This window comes from Sorghum bicolor, chromosome 9 (genome assembly GCF_000003195.3).
Source record: "Sorghum bicolor cultivar BTx623 chromosome 9, Sorghum_bicolor_NCBIv3, whole genome shotgun sequence".
Taxonomy (NCBI): domain Eukaryota; kingdom Viridiplantae; phylum Streptophyta; class Magnoliopsida; order Poales; family Poaceae; genus Sorghum; species Sorghum bicolor.
In genome coordinates, this window is record NC_012878.2 from 18,014,535 (window position 1) to 18,034,055 (window position 19,521).

Consider the following 19,521-nt stretch of genomic DNA (forward strand, 5'->3'; position numbering starts at 1 on the left):
AAGTGCGATCGGCAATTGGCCGAAAGCTAGCTGGCGAGCTAATGCCGATGGATTATAAAATTCATAGGTTTGGGGAGAGGTTTTCGTGCTGCCGAAGAAGTTCACTGGTATGGCTCTGGGAGTCACGATTGCCATCATCACCTCATTGTCCCTATCAAGAGCTTCGTCGAACGGATTGAAGGTCAGAGGGAGCATGCTATCTGGGTCGTCATAAGCCAGCCATGGTCGTTCATCTCTGGCCAAACCCTCATACAGCGTTTCGAAGAATCGGTCGATCTGATCCGGAGTGTTCCCTGAACCGGGTAAAACTATAACAGCTTCGCCAAAGTTCAGGGGGGCACATGTTGCCGATTCCTCTTCACCCAACACATGGTTCTCGGCTATATCTCTTGGGAAGTGCTGAGAGAACAAGTTGAGATCGAGGCGCTTGTGCAGGTGCAGATTGAGCCACATATTAATAAACCACCAAGGACCTCCCAAGTTGCCGATAGGTTGGCCGAGCAGGAGTTTCTGGACTACTTGATGAAGAAGGTGATAAACAGCGCCGAGCAAATAACGGCCGAGAGGAAATTGACCACCGCTAGCCAGTCTTTCTGCTGCCGATAGATAGACAGAAGTCGGTCCTGCCGATCGACCATAGAATACAAACTTGTCTAGCCACATGTTCAGAAAAGTGGTTTGTTCCTTTATGGTGACAGGCCCTCTCCCGCGGTACTTCTGGATGTACCCTGACCAGCCGCCGATAGCGCGAGTCTCCACTTTGGCACTGGGGGCGGTATCAAAAAAGTGGGTGCTATCGGCAGAAGATATGTCTAACCCAGTAAGCATGGCTACATCGGCAAGGGTAGGAGAAGCAGGGCCGTGGCCAAAAACAAAAGCGTTGAGAGTGTCTGACCAAAAGTAAGATGCGGCTACCAGCAATGACTCGTTCCTGTGCATATCGGCAATGGACAGCCTAATGCATTGAGCTAATTTCCTCTCACCCCATTGAACTTCATAAGAGTTGCTGACCCTCAAGAACCAGTCTTTCCACCCTACAGTAGGGCTAGGCCAAGAGCGAAAGGTGTCCTTCCATAGATCTAGAGCAAAGTTTTCAGCTCTAAAGGGAATCCTGTTGGTTTATGCGTTGATAAGGTCGGTTGGATCTGGATCCCCTAGAGGGCCGAGGCATTGAAGATGTGGTTGATCGGTAGGAATGACAATTTTATTGGATAACTCCTGGTGTTTTGGGGAATAAAGATACAAAGAAAAAGGAGAAGGAAAATATTCGGTAAGGTAAATCGCAGATGAACAGGAATGCAGGAAAAAGGTACAGCAGATGAGATGGAAGTCTGACCTCAGGGACGACGAAGCCAACGGCCATCTTGTCGTGAAGGGGACGCTGGAAGACGCCGGAGTTGATGAAGAAGAATGCTTGTCGGAGATCTTGAGGATTGAGAATGGCGCCGCCGCTGGAAAAGTGAAGTTGGATGGCAGAATGATGTAATGGGGGAGGAGTACCCAAGAAGGAACTATTTATAGGGCAAGATGGACAAGGGCAAATCTGACTTATTTCTTTGCCGCATCCGAGAAACCCGAGGGTACTCAAGTGGATATGGTAACTGTTCGCACGATAATCCAGGGATTGTGCAGGTGATTTGACAGGAAGCGGTCATTATCTAAAGATATTTTACTGTGCACGATCTCCTGGTCGGTCCATCGGTGATATTCTATAATGGTCGTCCTGCCGATGGGCGGATAGAGGGGAAGTAACCGTTTTTGCGAATATCCTGGGCAGAGCATCTGCAGATCTTTGTAACGGTATTGTTGCCGATGTACGACTAAGAGAGATGCCCATTTGGGAAGTTGTGGATTTCGAGGGATCTGCGGAGGATTAGGATCAGAGTTGCCCAGATTGAGGTTGTCGGTTACCAGATTAGGAGCATTAATTGCGGAGAAGACATCATTACTGCAGAGAATTTCGGAGCATTAATAGTTTTATACTCCGAAACTGGGGGGCATGTGTTGACACCATTTTTGGGCACGTGTCCAGGATGGCAGGACAGGGTGGCAGTACGATGCGGGTTGCTGGTAAGGATGGTTGCCGATGAGGGAAAGGTTGAATGTGATTAAGTCCTCAGACAGTAATATGGTGCCGATGACCAAGTAAAAGGGTCTGCCGATGACTATGGCAAGGGGATTGCCGATGACGCGAAGGAGGAGTCCGGAATCTGCCAGTTGTCATGTGGAGGAATTTTGGTTTGTCACGAAGGATGGTTTTATTATTTCCTTATGTTATTCGTATCGTTTTGTATACGGGTTCCGTGTAATTTGGAATTCGAATTCTAATTGTGTCTGGTCGTAGCTCTTTGAGCAGGGTATAAATATAAGCCCTAAGACCTTGTAATCAGGATATCTATCAATCAATCAAACACACGTTTTTTTTACTCATATTCCAGCATCTACTTTTCGACGACTTCGTCATACGTTTTCTTTTTGTTACGAGTTCTTAGGAATTCGTCGACTCAAGCTCGGCGTATCCTCAAGTTCCGCGTGAGTACCTCTTAGCCGTGACATCCGGGCGTATCGCTGTTGTCAGGACTAAAGTATTCGAGTTATCACCTTTGCCGATAGTAAGGTCAAATCGGCTGGCACGCCTTAACGTTTGGATCGGGTATTAGCCCTTTGTGTTTGCAGACTAGTTTTTGCATCAACACCTGTCAAAGAGAACGGAAAGAGCTTCCACTTGAGGGTAACTCGCCTCATCCCTTGGATGTGGATGCATGAACAAAGTTGTTCGAAATCTCGTAGGTGTGTGTAAGGATTTTCATCTCCTTCTCCCGAAAAGGGATTCTCCTGAACCATCGCTACGAGACTCGGGCGAAGCTCATAGTGACAGGCCAAAATGGCTTTTGATGAACTCGCTGGGTCCAACTCAGCGCCCGTTGGAGCAGCGTAATCGAAGAGGGTTGTTTGATCCATTTGGATATGTGTATAAAGTTTTAAATCAAACAAAGATAACTTAACAATTTTTTTGTCCTAGTTAAAACAGCTACCGTTCCCCGGCAACGGCGCCAGAAAGCTTGTTGACACCAGAAGTGGCAAACGGTTATACCGCAAGCGTACGGTAGTCAATGTAGCCTTCACCGGGAGTATTCCAGGTATCGTGATTTCCACGGGGAACGCGAAGTGAATTAACTAGGCTTTAGATCGTTAGGTGATGATCAAAGGTTCTAGGATAATGGGGTAGAGAGGTCTAACTAGTATTAATGCCTGGTCTTGGTAATTAAGTATAGTCAAGGTTTTTCACCTAACTCTTTACTGAGGGCGATACCCGAAAAGGAGGATTGAGTTAACGAGGTTTTTCACCTCCCCGTCTCCTAAGCGACTACCCTGCTCAGCCCAACTATTATTTGCAACTTGCCTACAACAGATGCGAGGAGCTTTCCGCCTAGCGAGGACTGTCACTCTCACACTAGGTGTCTACACAACTGCGACAAGGAGTCCACACTGGCAAGAAGTAGTCTAGACACCACGTCTAAACTAGCTCTTGCTACCCTAAGCTTAGCTAAAGCTAAGAGCACTCAAGATCAAGCAATGTGCCAGTAAAGGATTCTTATACTTAAAGTACCAGACCAAATATTAAATGCTAGAAAAGACTCAGAAGTAAGACTTACAAGAAGACCTGCTTCCGCTGAGGTGCTCCGCGAAGAAGACTCCCGACAGGCCGGGACTCCTCCTTGGAACTCCTCACTCTCTACTCACTATGATAGCACTAAGCTACTAAAGTAGTTTATTCCTAAGATACATGACATTTAAGTGAAGGAATAGGGGGGTATTTATAGTGGGAGATGGAGTAGGGGCTACTCCGGTGCCAAGTCAGCGATCCGCGTCATCTTCATCATTTACCATTGGATCAAACCGACTTCACAACCGCCATCTGATCAACGGTAGAGGCAAACTAACATGTGCAACATGTGGGCAAGGTCGGTGGGAGGCCAACCGACCCTGGAACCGCCATGAAGTGGGGTCGGCCGACCCCCTATCTGGCTGGTTGGGCCCACCTGCAGTGTCCTGGAGGCTCTCTGATGTCGGTGGAGTTGAGCTGACCTGTGGGACCCACCAAAGTGGGGTCGCCCGACCCCAATTCTATGGGGTTAGGGTGTCAGCCCTGTCCTACATGTCTTCCTCTTCATGACTATAATGTTGTCTTGGTTACTGGTGTCACTGATCTTTAGTTATTCACCCCTTCTTAGTGTTTGGACCCTTGAAAAGTACCTGTTCTTACTCCTGCAACCAAATAGTAGCATGTACATGTGGAACTAGGTTATATGTACCTATATTACTACTTTGTTTGGTTGTTTTCTCCCAAAATGAGTCTTATGTTGATGGTTATGATAGTAGAAAACATGGTATAAATACCATCAACAGAGAGATGCCCATGAAGACACTCAAGTCACTCATGAGCAAGCGGTGGCACAAGCACAAGATGTTGATGCTCCCCAACCAACCCCTCAAGTGGCACCAAGAAGAACATCACATCTCCTCCAAGATCACTCTCAAGATCTCATCATCGGGAGTCCATCACGTGGTGTAACTACCCGTTCTAGACATGCTTTATTTATTGAACATCACGCTTTTGTGTCTCTTGAAGATGAACCAAAGACTATAGAAGAAGCTCTTCGTGATGCGGATTGGATCATGGCCATGCAAGAGGAGTTGAACAACTTCTCTCGCAACCAAGTATGGACACTTGAAGAGTGACCCAAAGATGCAAGAGTGATTGGAACAAAGTGGGTCTTCCAGAACAAGAAGGATGATCAAGGCAAAGTGGTGCGCAACAAGGCAAGACTTGTGGCAAAAGGTTTTTCACAAGTGGAAGGTCTTGACTTCGGTGAAACCTTTGCACCGGTGGCAAGACTTGAAGCAATCCGTATCCTACTTGCATATGCATCTAGTCATAATATCAAGTTATTTCAAATGGATGTGAAAAGTGCCTTTTTAAATGGTTATATTAATGAGCTTGTCTATGTTGAGCAACCCCCCGGTTTTGAAGACCCTAGGTGCCCCAAGCATGTATACCGGTTGTCCAAGGCTCTCTATGGTCTCAAGCAAGCTCCTAGAGCTTGGTATGAGAGGCTTAGGGACTTCCTCATTGAGAATTGGGAAAGTTGACACAACACTCTTCACCAAGAAAATGAATGTGGAAATCTTCATTTGCCAAGTTTATGTTGATGATATTATCTTTGGTTCTACTAATGAAGATTTTTGCAAGGAATTTGGTGATTTCATGTCCAAGGAGTTTGAGATGTCCATGATTGGCGAGCTATCCTTCTTCCTAGGATTTCAAGTCAAGCAAATGAAGGAAGGAGTCTTTATCTCTCAAGAGAAGTACACTCAAGATCTTCTCAAGAGGTTCAAAATGATGGACTGCAAGCCAATCAAGACTCCCATGGCATCAAATGGGCATCTCGACTTGGATGAGGGAGGTAACCCAATTGACAAGACTCTCTATCGCTCCATGATAGGAAGTCTACTCTACCTCACCGCATCTAGGCCCGATATAATGTTTAGTGCGTGTATGTGTGCAAGATATCAAGCAATGCCTATGGAATCTCACTTGATTGCGGTCATGAGAATTCTTAGGTATCTAAAATACACACCTTGCCTAGGCTTGTGGTATCCCAAAGGTGCAAGATTCCAACTTGTAGGCTATTCCGATTCGGATTATGCCGGGTGCCGGATTGATAGAAAAAGCACATCCGGAGGGTGCCACTTCCTAGGTAGACCACTTGTCTCTTGGATGTCAAAGAAACAAAATAGTGTTGCCTTGTCAACGGCCGAGGCGGAATACATAGCCGCCGGTGCTTGTTGTGCACAAATACTCTACATGAAACAAACTTTGCTAGACTATGAAGTAGTACTAGACAAAGTACCTTTGTTGTGTGACAACGAAAGTGCCGTAAAACTTGCAAACAACCCGGTTCAACACACCCGCACAAAACATATTGACATCCGCCACCACTTCCTTAGGGATCATGTTGCTAAAGGTGATATATCCTTAGAGAATGTGGGAACGGAAAATCAATTGGCGGATATCTTCACAAAACCCCTAGATGAATCTAGGTTTTGTATGTTGAGAAATGAACTTAATGTGCTTGACCTATCCAACTTCACTAAAAGATAAAAGTTGTGTGTTGAATCTTGTAAATAACTTTTGCTTTGCATATCATGCATACTAAAACTAAAAATACAACTTGCATGTAGGGCTTGTCTAACATGGTTAAGATAACCCCCTGAGTGTGTGAAAAAGCTTAACCTTGGATCAAACTTGACAAGCATTAGTTTACTTTCAAGTGTTGCATTACAACTCATATCATATGCATGCTTGTTAATTGACCGTTTCTTTTCGGTTATTCGTTGAGCATCTGCTGTGTTCGTCCATAGATAGGGGGAGCATTCAAAGCTCATTATGATTCAAACCCCTAGCTTTATGGCCATACGATGCTCCTTGGTGATTTTCTCGAACTATCTTCATAAAAAAAACTACTAAGCCTATGGCTAAATATTTGTGAAAATTTGAGGGTTTGAGAGAAGTCACTCATACCAGTTCCTTTTTGGTGTTTAGTTGTGTGCTTTTGGAAATGGAACTTGGTTGGGTCAAACTCGGAGTGGTGCTTAGTTGAAAAAGTGCTCAGAGGAGCACCGGACGATGCACCGGACGCTGCCTCTGTGCGTCCGGTGCGGTGAGTGTGCCAGACTGCACTCACCGGATGCAGGAACAGTGTCCCTGCAGCGTCCGGTGAGGTGCGTCCGGTGCTCACCTGGCGTGACTTGAAGCACCGGACGCTAAAGCCAGCGTCCGGTGCCCATCGTCCGGTGCAATGCCAAAATGCAAACCTCTATGCGCATGAGTCCGGTGGTCACCGGACGCGTCCGGTGCCACATAAAGAGCGTCCGGTGACCCCGCGGCGGGCGTATAAAGCCCGCGCCCAGAGGGTTTCGCGGGCGGTTTTTCTTCCTTCTCTCCCGATTCTCGCCGAGCCGCCCGTGCCCTAGCCCGCAGGAACCGCCGCCGACCGCCGAGATTCCTCCTCCGGCGATCCCGTGCCATCTTCCCTGCGCCAGATCTGCCCAGGGATCTCTCCCCCATCCTTCTCCTCACGCGCAGATCCATCTCGAGGGGATTTGAGGGATTGGGTGAGTTTCTCGATTGCTTGCCCTTAAGGTGTTTGAGTTTTTCGTTTCATTGGATTAGAAAAGGGTTCTTAACCTCGATCTTCCTCGTTAATCCTGTGCAGCACCATAAGGAAAGGGCTCGTGGTTTCCGGTGGTTGTCAATCGAAAGTTTTCATCCGGAACACGACTCGTCCGTGGATCGTAAGCCGTTCGCGTGCGTATCTTATCTATTCTTATGATCTATAGGATTGTCTCATCTCTAGTCGATATGTTTTCTTATATATATCCTATCTTGTCGATTCCCTGCAGCGCGTTAATCTCCATTGTCAGTCAGTTGTTTGTCGGACGCTTGTTTTGCAATGGCTCATACCAAGAATGTCAGTGGTCCGATAGCTGGCTCAGGAGGTTCCCCAGGAGGTGATGGTGGAGGTGATCCTCCCCGTCGCCTGTCAGCGGCAGAGAAGGGGAAAGGCAAGAAGCTGGCCACCAAGAAGCGGAAGGCCAGTGACAGAGATGCAGAGGTCGCAGAGGCAGTTGCAGCAGCGGCTGAGGCAGCCGAGAGGGGTGGTCGCTCAGGTGCTCTGAGGATAGGTGATGACCTCATGCCACGGCAGCGGCGTGCAGTACTTGAGGCAGAGGTATTCCATGGATCCCCTCCAGGCACCGTGACGATTGGAGGACAGAGGATTAGGCTTGTGGTCAGGGATCCAGCTCAGGAGGATCCAGACACTGAGACGGAGACCTAGGCAGAGGGTCCAGCATAGGAGCAGGAGCAGGAGCAGCCACTCAGGAGGTCGACTCGTGCTCGTACCCAGGCCGTTCCTCGGACCGGCACGCCGGGTCAGTCCACTTCCACAGCTCGTGCCACACCAGCGAGAGGCACACCAGCTTCACGCCCGAGGCCAGTCAGGATCCACAGGGATCTCTCTCTTGTGTCAGCCAGAGAGATCCAACAGCTGAGGTTCGTTCCGTTTCCCACCTGGTTTCCAGCTGCCAGGGATCCTAGAGCCGGTGCCAGGTTCTACACAGTCGTCCAGGAGGACATCTATGAGGCACTGGTTCGCTCTCAGGCTCAGTTCAGGGAGCACAGAGTGATCGACCTGGAGATACTGGGGAACGTGGTTGGAGCTGATATTCGTCAGTACTTTACCTACCTCCACGGACTTCCAGAGTTTCTAGCACTCCTTGGCACTTACTGTGAGCAGTGGGTCAGAGAGTTCTATGCGTCAGTGTGGGTTTCTCCAGATCATAGTTACATCCACTACGCACTGGCAGGCACGGACTACAGAGTGACAGCTCAGAGGGCTAGAGAGGTGCTTGGACTGCGAGCCTCTCCCACCAGGATTCACCAGCTGTGCTACGGGAACGTGGATCCCCCTCGTCGTCCTCACGGTGGTGAGATCCCACCAGTTGACTTCGTGGCTCCCTGTTTCTGTGCACCTTTTGGGGAGGGCTCCAGTAGGACAGTGGGAGATTTGACACGCCCAGCTAGGATCCTCGACTTTGTGTTGAGGAAGACTCTTCTCCCCAGGACAGGCTACAGAGATGGATTCACTCGCATCCAGCAGTGGTTAGTTGCTCACCTCATCTCCCAGACAGAGTTTGACTTGTGGGATTTGATCGTCTCAGAGATAGAGGACACCATCTCAGAGAGCTTCAGGGGACGGCGTCAGTTGCCGTATGCACATTGGATTACTCTTCTCATTCTCCGTGATAGGCCACTGCCCCTGCCAGCTCACTTGCAGAGGGAGTTGACAGAGTCCGACACCGTCTTCCCCCACTACGACCCCCGGCAGATGTTGAGAGCGCACCACGACCTTCGCGGTGCACCTCCTCCTCGTGCTCCACGTGGACCGGTGCCCCCACCTTCTCCTAGGGGCACCCGCAGTACAGCAGCAGTTGCAGAGATAGAGGAGCAGCAGGATATAGCTATTGGCGCGTTTGCAGATGCAGAGGCAGAGGGCAAGTTTGACTTCGCCTCAGATAGCTCAGATGATGACTATCAGCCGCCAGTGACAGATCTCCCTCCCAGAGCTCACGACCACGAGGCAGGCGGTTCTTCGAGTACTTCAGACCCCGCCCTGCTTGCTATCTTAGAGGGGATGAGGGCAGATCAGCGCCGTGCAGCTGAGGAGCAGGCGAGGCGAGACAGGGATCAGGCTGCCATCAATGCAGCCATGCAGGCCAGGCAGGATGAGCTCCAGCATCAGCTTCTCACTTTTCAGGAGCAGCAGCTTGCTTTCCAGGCCCAGTAGACAGCGATGATGGCCGCTCTCATGGCCGCCTCAGGGATTCAGCTACCGCAGATCCAGCTCCTAGGCACGTCGACTGTCAGGCCACCTACTCCAGTGCCTCAGACTCAGAGCCCGTCTCAGCAGCCGCTTCAGCTACCAGCTCAGAGTCAGCCGTTTTCGACTCCACAGCACCAGGTCTCTCAGGGTGCTATCTCTTCCGGCTTTGAGCAGGTACCTCAGTTCACTCCTCTCCGCTCAGGCTTCACTCCTCAGTCAGCGTCAGCGTCACAGATTGTGTGGGATTCGCAGACAGATCCGCACCTCAGCTTCACCTACAGTGCTCTGACTGGTGACCCTACGCCTCCTCCTCTGCAGGCTCCTGCAGTCTTTACGGCGCCAGTTACCACTACAGAGCTTCTGTCGTCCTCAGTAGCGTCGTCCGAGCAGCTTGCACCGTCTACTACCGTACCAGAGACGACAGCTACAACGACCGAGTCCGTGCCAGCTTCGTCAGCTGGACTCGAGCAGCCAGCACAGCCTGTGACAGCTCCAGAGCAGACCCGGACCGCTTCTCCAGCTCCTGCAGCTTCAGAGGGTCACTCCACTTCCTCTGCCTCGACGGCCGACAGTTCAGATGATGCAGCTCGCTTCGTGGCCGTGCCGAGGGACTCCACTGCTCCGCCTCCTCCACCGACTTCTTAGTTTTTTGGCGCTTGATGCCAAAGGGGGAGAGAGTTTGTAGTATGAGAGTTTGGAGTTAGGGGGAGCTAGAGAGGGTTTAGGAGTCTTCTTTTGAGGAGTCTATTCTTTTGAGATACCCTTTTTATGTGTGCTACTTTATCATGCATCACGTTTTCTTTTATGCATTGCACTTGTGTGAGATACTATGGTTGTGAGACATGACTTGTGGTTATTGTGATATCTTAATGTCATGTGTTTTGGCTCATATTACCCTTTGCTTCCGCATTTTACTCCGTTGTTCTTATGAGCCTTGTGTTTATATCCTGTTGTATTTCACTCACATATTTGGATGCAGGGTATTGGACTTGGTTGATATAAGCATGTCTAACCCCGTTGCTCTTATTGTATCATGCTTATTGAAACCAAGTCTCTTTAAAAACCTCAACTCTTTTCATACTCAAGGTTGTCATCAATCACCAAAAAGGGGGAGATTGAAAGTGCATCTAGGCCCCTAGTGATTTCGGTGATTAATGACATCATGATTACTATGACTAACGTGTGTTTTGCAGAGGCAAAGTCATAGGTAAGGTCATGGTATATAGGTACTCGATGGACAGGGACGTACATGCCTACTTAATAGTGGAAATCATTTCGGTTTTCAAAGGATGGTTGGACATCGTCAAGACTGTGCCATATGGTGAAGAAGGGCACTTAGAGTAGTTTAGGACTTTGTTTTCCTTTGACCGTACTATTAAGAGGGGCTTTGATCTAGTAGCTTGACTTAGGCAAGGCTTTAGGTTTAGGTGTGGTGCACACTTGGTAAACCTAGCACTAGGCAGCTCAGAGATAGTCCTTAGATCGAGAGGAACCAACTTCGTTTTGGAGCGATCACGTTTCGATGAAGTTTGGGTGCCCAAAGGGGCACCGGACGCTGCACCGGACACTCTGTGAGTGCATCCGGTGAGGTCCCTAGCCGTTAGAATAGTGTGGTGCTTAGAGTTAGTCACCGGACGCTAGCACCGGACGCACCGGGTAGCGTCCGGTCCCTTACCCAGGGAGGTTGCAAGCCTTCCCTGAGCACCGGACGCTAGCACCGGACGCTCCGTGTAGCGTCCGGTCCCATGCGCAGGGAGCATGTAAAGTTTTCCCAAGCACCGGACGCTGGGAGTTAGCGTCCGGTGACCTGTCAGAGAAAAGTGCAGGTAGCCGTTATGAAGCACCGGACGCTCGGTGCAGTGCGTCCGGTGCAACATAATGTGCGTCCGGTGACCACGTTTTCAGTGGAAAACGGTTGGCCGACCTTTGGACTTGGTGGATAGTATTTATACTCCTCCACCTCGTCCATGAGACCTCTCTTGCCCATTTGAACATCAGAGAACCTTGTTGTGGAGCAAGAGAGTTGCAAGAGCCTAGAGAGGATTGAGATTTGAGTGATTTCTTGAGAAAATCCTTCTCTAGTGAGTTCCAAGAGTCAAGTGTGCATCCACCACTCTCTAGAGCCTTGTTTGGGTCAAGTGAGAGTTCGTTGCTTGTTACTCTTGGTGATCGCCATCACCTAGACGGTTCGGTGGTGATTGAAGGCACGAAGATCGCACGGAGTTCTTGTGGGTGGCTCGTGTCAAGCTTGTGAGCGGTTTTGGGCGATTCACCGCGACGGAGTGTCGAAGAATCAGCCCATAGAGAGCACTTGGTCCTTGCGCGGACCAAGGTGGAGCAAGACCCTTGCGCGGGTGCTCCAACGAGGACTAGTGGAGTGTTGACACTTCTTAACGCAACCACCGGATATCGGCGACGGCGCCAGAAGTGCCCTGGTAGGGTAACTCTATTTACTATTGGATAATTCCGCAAGCGCACAGAATGTACCGCTGTAGCACTTCACCAAGGAGTATTCCAAGGTATCGTAATTTATATTTTCCCAAGGGAAAGCGGCTAAGTGTGTTTAACAAAAAGGGGAATGAGATTCCTTGAGTTGTCTAGTATCAACTAGTGAATAAGGGTGGTAAATAACGAATAGGAAGGGTAGTGGTGAATCCAAGGTCCTATGCTAAAGGTAAATGGTAGAGTTAGCTAGGTGGGAGGACAACGAGTGAGTAAAGGACTCCTATGTATCTAACTTAACTTCTGTGACTTACTTTAATAGATAATTGCCTTAACTACGCTAGAGCCTTACTAACTGTGTGCGAGGGATAGCCGAGCTGGTAAGACGCTTAGAAGGTTTTTCACCTAACCCCTTACCGAAAGCGACTATTGGGCTTATGGACGCCTTACCTTTTAAGAACTAGCCTGTACGTGAGGAGAACCTAATGCCGCCCACGATCTGTCACCTACTAGGGAGTGCGCTCCTACTTTCCGTTCAAGCCAGCGGTAATCAAAGGTAATCTTAAGTATGAGCACCACGCTCACACTTAATCCTACAACTCTAACTAGTTGCAGCTAGCTAGAGCTCCTATACAAGATAGGACGATGATGCACACACAGGAGTGGTTACAGGTCACTAACTTCACTAAGACAACTATATTACTAAAGTAAGAACTCGACTCTAAATCCCACTCTAGACTAACTACTACTCTACTTGTATGCTTGGAACTTGTAATGCACTTGGCCTTGGAATTGCACACTTGAAATGAAGGGTGGAGGCTGCCTTTTATAGAGGGAGATGGAGTAGGGGTTACTCCATCGCCACGTCATCGATCCGCGTGACATCTTCTCTCCACCCTTGGATCAAACCGACCTCACAACCGCCATTTGATCAACGGCAGGGGCAAATCAACATGTGGGACATGTGGGGAAGGTCGGTGGGAGGCCACCGACCCTGGAACCGCCTTTGATGTGGGGTCGGGCGACCCCACTTCTGGGCCTCTGGACCCACCAGCAGTGTCCACAGGAGTCCCTTATGTCGGTGGACTAGGTGGCACACCTGGGTCCCACCAAAGAGGGGTCGGGCGACCCCCTCCCTGTGGGCCCAGGGTGTCACCTGTTGTCCCCTCGATCTCCTCTTGATGATTCTGATGTTGGCTTTGTCAAATAATGTCTTGAATTTGTTGTTCCTGCATAAACAAGCTAAGAGTACAAGTGGAACTAGTTATGGATAAAATATGTTCATGTCATGTCGTTTCCCCTTGCAACCGAGGCATGTTGACGGTGTTTTGTATGTGGATTTCTATGGTATATCCACCGTCAACAAGATCCCCCAAGCTTAACCTTTGCTCGTCCCGAGCAAACAATCAAACTTAGCCTCGGTGGATCAGGTATTGTTACTATGTTCACATTTCAAGAGTACCATGTGTACAACAAAGTTCTTCTCTTTGCATGAAAAATTTAGCTATGTAAACTTACCCCTATTACCTTAGTCCCTTATGGGGCTTATGGCTTTTCCTTTGTCTTAGGTGGTTGAGAGACAGAACAGTTTGACTTGAGCACTAACTTTCTCATTCTTAGCAAGTTTCATATCCGAGGTTTTGTGATATTTTCAAAAGAAAGCTTAAATGTTCCTCTTATGGTTCTCTTATGTCACTCAAATGGTGTATGATTCCTCACCAAGGCATATGGTAAGAGTTGCCTTCTCTATTTCATCCTATTTCTAAAAGGCTTATGTGGAGTTCAAGGTAGGGATGAAAGGAGATAGCATACTTACTTTGCATATATTGCGAAGTCAAAGCTCGGATCCTTGAAGAGAAGTGTCATACTCCCAGATCAAGATGTGCAAGTGTGATATATGGTGGACTAGGTTGCTCCTTTATTTGATAGACTCTCTATGTATTGAGACATGGCTAGCATTTTTTCTTTTTTTTTTATATATGAGCTTTCATGTGCTCAATTTTCTTTTTCTGTGGACTTGCGTATGTCCATCTTTTTATTTCATTTTGCCTAGCCTTTTGATGTCTCATTTACCAAATAATGCTTAGAGAGATGTTCTAACATTTAGAGTATGGAGCAACCTATTTAGTGGATGCGAAATACATGTGGTTGCGTACTTCCAGTGTAGAAGCAGCATATATATATGTGGTGTGTACGTGATCTTGATCTTAGGAGCATGAAAAGTCTCTTAACAAGGGTCAACAAGACTTGACGACACTCAACCGAAAGCAAATAGCTTATGTGGAAAGGTTGCAATTATGTAAAGTAGATATGGCTGTGGTAGGAATTCATCACCATTGAGGAACAATTAAGGTTTTGATCATTTTAAGAATAAATCTCTGATAATCATGCATGCTTAGAAAAATATTATAGTAGCTCTTGTCTTACTATCTCATGTCCCACAACAACTTAGACTTAGTTCTAGCACTTGCAACCCACAAAGTTTTTAGGTTCATGGCAGTTTAAGTGAGCTAAGTGATCCATACTTAGAGAAATACTAAGTTGTATACTAGGCACTAGAGAAACATTAACAAGCAACTAGCCATCATTTCCATGAGGGATATAAACATACATGAAGCATATATGCTAAAGGGAAATGCTAATAAATATTTTTTTTTAAGTAAGAATGATAAAATGCATGAAAATAAATAGGATAGAATACTTACCTTAGTGGGGGAGAGGATCTCCCCCAAGCTAGATCTTCGCTCACTGTGGTGGCGGGAAATTCTGGTACCATCCAGCCCAGCGTTGTGCGTCTTCCTCTCGCACACGTCGGATATGTTGGCCGTTTTGTAACGCCAGTTGCAATGTTGCTTCTTGCCCAATCTGCAATTCGCCCATGTCATTAATGAGACTGTCCATACCTGTGGGCTGGTGACGCCTAGCCCTGTCCCTTGGGCATGGAGTGCGTTGTGGAGGTAGACCCATGGAGTCTGAAGCATCCACTGACATCGCTTCATCGCCCTCTTCAACGTCATGGTGCGAGGGTCCTCCTTGCTCCATCTGGGCGGCTTGCATCATCCTTCTAATGGTAAGTGTGCGGACCCCATACAACCGGCGCCTCGCACATGGGAGAGGAATTTCGGTTGTATAGCCCGGATAAATCATTTTAAGTTCACCATTTGGATTTCTTATGAGCATGTTAGCATTGATAAAGAAGTTCTCATCTACCACTCCTCTAACATAGCCAATGTCTTCAAAATAATGTGATTCAAGTAATCCAAAAGTATCGGCTATTCGAGTAGTAAAGGATGTGAAATAGATGGGCTTCCCATACTCAATAGAGTTAAGCCAATAGTTCACTAGCAGTTTCACAGGGGAGACCTTGATTTTACTAACCATGGCATAGAGAATTTTAAGTTCATCATCAATTAAAGTATCAGTTCCCATGCCAGGATATAGAGTGCACATGATCCAGAAGTGAAGAAAGCGCAAGGTTGGATTATGGATTTCAATGGGAGTAGGATTTGAACAATCATTAGAGCCAGAAATTGCTTTCCAGAATCTAAATTTATCGAACATTCTAGTGGCATGATCTAGATCAAGTTCACATTCATGTTCACACCCTAAAGCAGTGTTTAGCAAACTCCAATTTAATTGATGTTCTTGCTCACACATGCGAAAAGATATTCCATTATTTGTGAGTTTTAGGGTGCATAGAAATTCCTTAGCAAGCAATTCTTTTCCAAATTCAGGCACTTGCCAAAAACTACTCCAACCAATTGCTCTAAACACCTTATCGAATTCAACATCCATACCTGTGCGGGCCAAAAGGTCCGGATCGATGATGCTAGTGTGTAGGAAGAGACCCTCTCGGATGATGTAGTACCTTTGCAACTCTTCTTGGCTTAACATGAGGCCGCTCTCGGGCTCTCTCATCCTTGATGGAGGCTCGTAGGGTACCATCCCATGGTAACCTTCTTCTTCCTCCCTTCCATGAGCATGGTGAGAGCCTTGAGAAGAGCTCTCACCCTTTGCTTTCTTGAACTTGCCGAAGATATGCTTCTTCATCCTCCTACTCAAGTGAGGCAAACCAAGCTCCTACTACTACTACTATGCAAGGGGAATCTTTTTGGGTTTTTGTTTTGATGACTATTTCTAAACTAAACTTGAGAAATGGCTTGTAACAAAGAGAGAAGAGAAAGGATTGTGAGCTCGAAATGGTTCTGGTGGTTTTGGGTGTGGAGTTGAGCTCACAATGCTGTGGTATTTATAGGGGGAGAAGGGCAAGTAGTGGACCCACAATATAGGGGTCGGCCGACCCCCCCTAGAAGCACTTTGAATTTGAATTTAGCTTTATACAGGGAACCATTCTGCATGCTTTCAAGATTTTGCAGAGATGGTCCAAAATGGGGGTCGGCCGACCCCCATCCTAGCCCCTCCTCCACTTTAAACATTGTGTCATTGATTGTCCAGAAAAGTAAAGGCTAGGTGTGGACCAAAAGTTTTCAAATTGTTTCTGAGATTCCCTGTTTTAGTGCTTTGTGAAAGGTAAAAGATGAATGGCAAAAGTGGAGACATGTCTAAAGTGATTCCTATGGACCATGGGAGCACTCAAGCATGCCTAGGTGACCACTTTGCAGAATTTAAGCTAGTGGAGTGGTCCCAAAAGAATCAAAGATGAAAGGAGCATCTTATGACTAAAGTAAAGGATCAAGGGACCACTCTTTTTCAAACTTTAGCTAGTGTTACAAGCATAGGACTCCATTGTGATTCAAATGGTGGCCAGCAGGAGGCAAGTGGGGCCAATATGGGGGTCGGCCGACCCCCACATTGGAGCTCCCAGAGCATCCAAGTGCTGGGTTGGAACCTCTATGACTAGCAAGGTTGAAATGTGGTGAAGTGGGCCCCAAGGTGGGGTCGGGCGACCCCCCTTTGGGAGCTCCAGCAGCTCAAATTTTTATGACAAGTTATTCTCAAGATTTTATTTATTATGGCTAAACATTTTGTCGAAATAAGATATGCAAAATTCAAAGTAAGAATGCAATTGAAAAGTGAATAGTAGAAATTGAAATGCAGAAAATAAATATGGGATAACTACTGATTTACCTTATCAGCAAGGGCTCCATGTTTTAGGTCCGTAGAGCAGGACCTCTCCATCTTGTTCATTCTTCGGGTGCATCAGATGGTCCCGGAGACGTGGACCTTGATTGCACCTCTTTCTCCCGCCATACTTGCTTGGTATTGATTTTTGGTTCAGCGGGTTCCTCTTCTTTCTTTTCGGCCCTTTTAGCCGACTTACCTCTCTTGTCCCTTCGGCGTCGGATGTGGCGAGGCTTAGTCGGAGGTTCTTTGTCCTTCACCTGCATGTTAGCTTTATAACCATTGAATGGACATTTTACCTTCCATCCTGGGAATTGGAGGTGAATCTGGCCGGACCCCACATAGATGACTGCATTGACCGTGTTGAGGAATGGCCTTCCCAAGATGATCGAGACATCATTATTGGATCCCATATCCAAAATGATGAAGTCGGCAGGGACGTAGTCGTCTTGGACCTTTACCAGTATGTCCCTTGCCAACCCCTCAGGGAACCTGATCGTCTGATCTGCCATCTGCAAACGAACAAATGTGGGGTGCAAAGGCCCCCCTAGCAAATTATCATAAGTTACCTTGGCCATGATGTTGACACCCGATCCAAGGTCGCAGAAGGCGTTGTGGAAGATTTGCGGTCCGATCTCACAGGTGATGGTCGGCAGGCCTGGGTCGTCTTTCTTGGTGATGAAGGGCGAATCCAGAAGATAGTTCCAGTTGGATTGTACCGGAGGCTTACCGAACCTCGTAGTAACTAGTTTAACTCCTTCAATTGGGTCCTCAGGTTTCCCTGGGATCTTACCTTGCTCGAAGGTTGGGACAGCTGCTGCTAATTGAGCTAATTGTGTTTCTAGCATTTTGTTAAAGCTCAACTGATTTTTCATAGCAGAGTTAAAGCTATCCAACTTTTCACTTAAGTTTTCAAGGATCTTATCATTAGCCATCATTTTCTTGTTAATGCTATCATTGATTTTAGATTGGCCTAAGACAAGATCTCTAAGAGAAGGTTGGTTACCAAAAGAATTATTGAAATTTTGATTGTAACCATTACCTTGATTACCTTGGTAGAAGGGGCGCGAGTTCCATTGCTGTTGTTGGGGCCGGTACCCATTGTTGTTGTTGTTGATGAAGCTCACTTCCTCCTTTGTTTCGGGACAATTGTTTCTCGAATGATCATCTCCTCCGCACACTTCGCACCATGAATCAGATTCAATGGCCCGTGTAGTGGCGTAAGGTTGAATGGTATCTTGCTTGGAACTTTCTTCCATCTTCTTCATTAAGAGGTTCATCTTAGCAGAGAGCATGTCCACCTCCTTCAAGGCATGGACACCTCTTATCTTGGGTTGGAGGCGTTCCTCATTCCATCCTTGGTTTATAACCATCTTTTCAATGAGGTCCTTGGCATCCTTGACATTGTGTTGCAAGAATGCTCCTCCAGCGGCAGCATCAAGGTGACTACGGGCCAAACCGGTCAGGCCATGGTAGAAACCTTGGATTAGGAGCCACTCCTCTATCCCATGATGAGGACAGGCGCGAATGTACTCCTGCAGACGTTCCCATGCTTCGGGAATCGTCTCATCCGCTTGCTGTTGGAAGCTGCAAATCTTTCCACGAAGGGCGCTGGTCTTGCCCATCGGAAAGAACTTCTTGAGAAATGCATTGGCGCACCTCTCCCACGTGGTCACTTCACCCTTGTTGGCGTAGAACCATTGCTTCGCCTTCCCCAATAACGAGAATGGGAAGAGGCGAAGACGGATGGCGTCTGCGGCGACATTCTTGATGGTGAAGGTGCCGCACACCTCCAAGAAGTGTTGGAGATGGGCATTGGCATCCTCATGTGGCTTTCCACAGAAGGGATTGGCTTGCACCATATTGATAAGCGCAGGCTTCAACTCAAAAGTCGCATCCCCCAAGTTAAGCTGCGGACCCGTGGCGACATTGTCAGCCGACGGCGCAGAGTACTCAGAGATGGTCTTCTGGGCCATAGCTTCTTTGATAACCGGTGCAGATACTCCTTCCTCTAACGGATTCAGGTTCGAGATGAACCTTTGAGGTGGAACTTGACGACGTCTAGTTCTCCTCAACAGTTGCTCAGGATCTTCAACGAAGTTTGACGGCAATTGGAAACCGCTCATACACTGTCAGGCTTCACAATAAAGGAAGACAAGACAAGTGATGGGTTATCCCTATCACTACTTGATAACTAGCAAACTCTGGATTCTCTTTTTGTTAAAACTCTTAGACAGACGCTCTCCCCGGCAACGGCGCCAGAAATGCTTGTTGACACATCTTAACGCAACCACCGGATATCGGCGACGGCGCCAGAGGTGCCCTGGTAGGGTAACTCTATTTACTATTGGATAATTCCGCAAGCGCACAGAATGTACCGCTGTAGCACTTCACCAAGGAGTATTCCAAGGTATCGTAATTTATATTTTCCCAAGGGAAAGCGGCTAAGTGTGTTTAACAAAAAGGGGAATGAGATTCCTTGAGTTGTCTAGTATCAACTAGTGAATAAGGGTGGTAAATAACGAATAGGAAGGGTAGTGGTGAATCC